Below are 1,343 nucleotides of genomic sequence, written 5' to 3' on the forward strand. Positions count from 1 at the left end.
TTAAAGTAGCTAAAGATAGGACCCCAATCCCTTCTGGCTTGCAAGGTTTCCGCAAGAAATCTTCTGTAAGTCTGATAGGTTTTCCTTTATAGGTTACCTGATGTTTTTGTCACACAGTTCTTAAAATTCTTTCCTTTATGTTGACTTTAGATAACCTAATGACTATGTGCCTAGGTGATAATATTTTTGTAATGAATTTCCCAGAAGTTCTTTGAGCTTCTTATATTTGGGTATCTACATCTCTAGCAAGGTCAGGGAAGTTTTCCTCAATTATTCCCTCAAATAAGTTTTTCAAACTTTTAGACTTATCTTCTCCCTCAGGAATACCAATTATTCCCAGGTTTTGCTGTTTTACATAATTTTATATTTCTTGGGGACTTTGTTCATTTCTTTTGATTTTTTTTTATCTTTGTCTGATTGGGCTAATTCAAATGCCTTTTCTTTGAGCTCTGAAGTTTTTTCTTCTACTTGTTCTAGTCTATAGTTGAAACTTTCCACCACAGTTTGTATTCCCTAAGTGTACTTTCATTTCCAGAGGTTTTGATTAGTTTTTCTTCATGATATATACCTCTCCAGAAATTTTTTCATTCATATCCTGAACTGGTGTTTTAAAATTTCTTTATGTTGGTTTTTACTTTTCTCTGGTATCTCCTTAAGTAGCTTAATAATCAACCTTCTGGGCCAAGTACAGTCATTCACACCTGCAATCCTAGCACTTTGGGAGGCCGAGGCAGGCAGATCACTTCAGGCCAGGAGTTCGAGACCAGTCTGGTCAACATGGCGAAACCCAATCTCTACTAAAAATACAAAAATTAGCCAGACGTGGTGGCACATGCCTGTAATCCCAGCTACGCAGGAGGCTGAGGCAGGAGAATCACTTGAACCTGGAAGGCAGAGGTTGCAGTGAGCTGAGATGATACCATTGCACTCTAACCTGAGCAACAAGAGTGAAAATCTGTCTCAAAATAATAATAATAATAATAATAATAATAATAAACCTTCTGAGTTCTTTATCTGGTATTTCGAAAATTTCTTCTTGGTTTGGATTTATTGCTGGAGAGTTAGTGTGATCTTTTGGGGGTGTCACAGAACCCTGTTTTGTCATATTGCCAGAACTACTTTTCTGGTTCCTTCTCATTTGGGTAGACTATTTCTTCAAGTTATTCTTGAATTTATTTTTGATTTGACTTTTTTTTTTTTTTTTTTTTAAGTTTCACTCTTGTTTCCCAGTTTGGAGTGCATGGTGCAATCTTGGCTCACTGCAACCTCTGCCTCCCAGGTTCAAGCAATTCTCCTGTCTCAGCCTCCCAAGTAGCTGGGATTACAGGCATGCGCCACCATGC

This window comes from Mandrillus leucophaeus, unplaced genomic scaffold (assembly GCF_000951045.1).
Source record: "Mandrillus leucophaeus isolate KB7577 unplaced genomic scaffold, Mleu.le_1.0 Scaffold70, whole genome shotgun sequence".
In the NCBI taxonomy this organism is placed as follows: Eukaryota; Metazoa; Chordata; class Mammalia; order Primates; family Cercopithecidae; genus Mandrillus; species Mandrillus leucophaeus.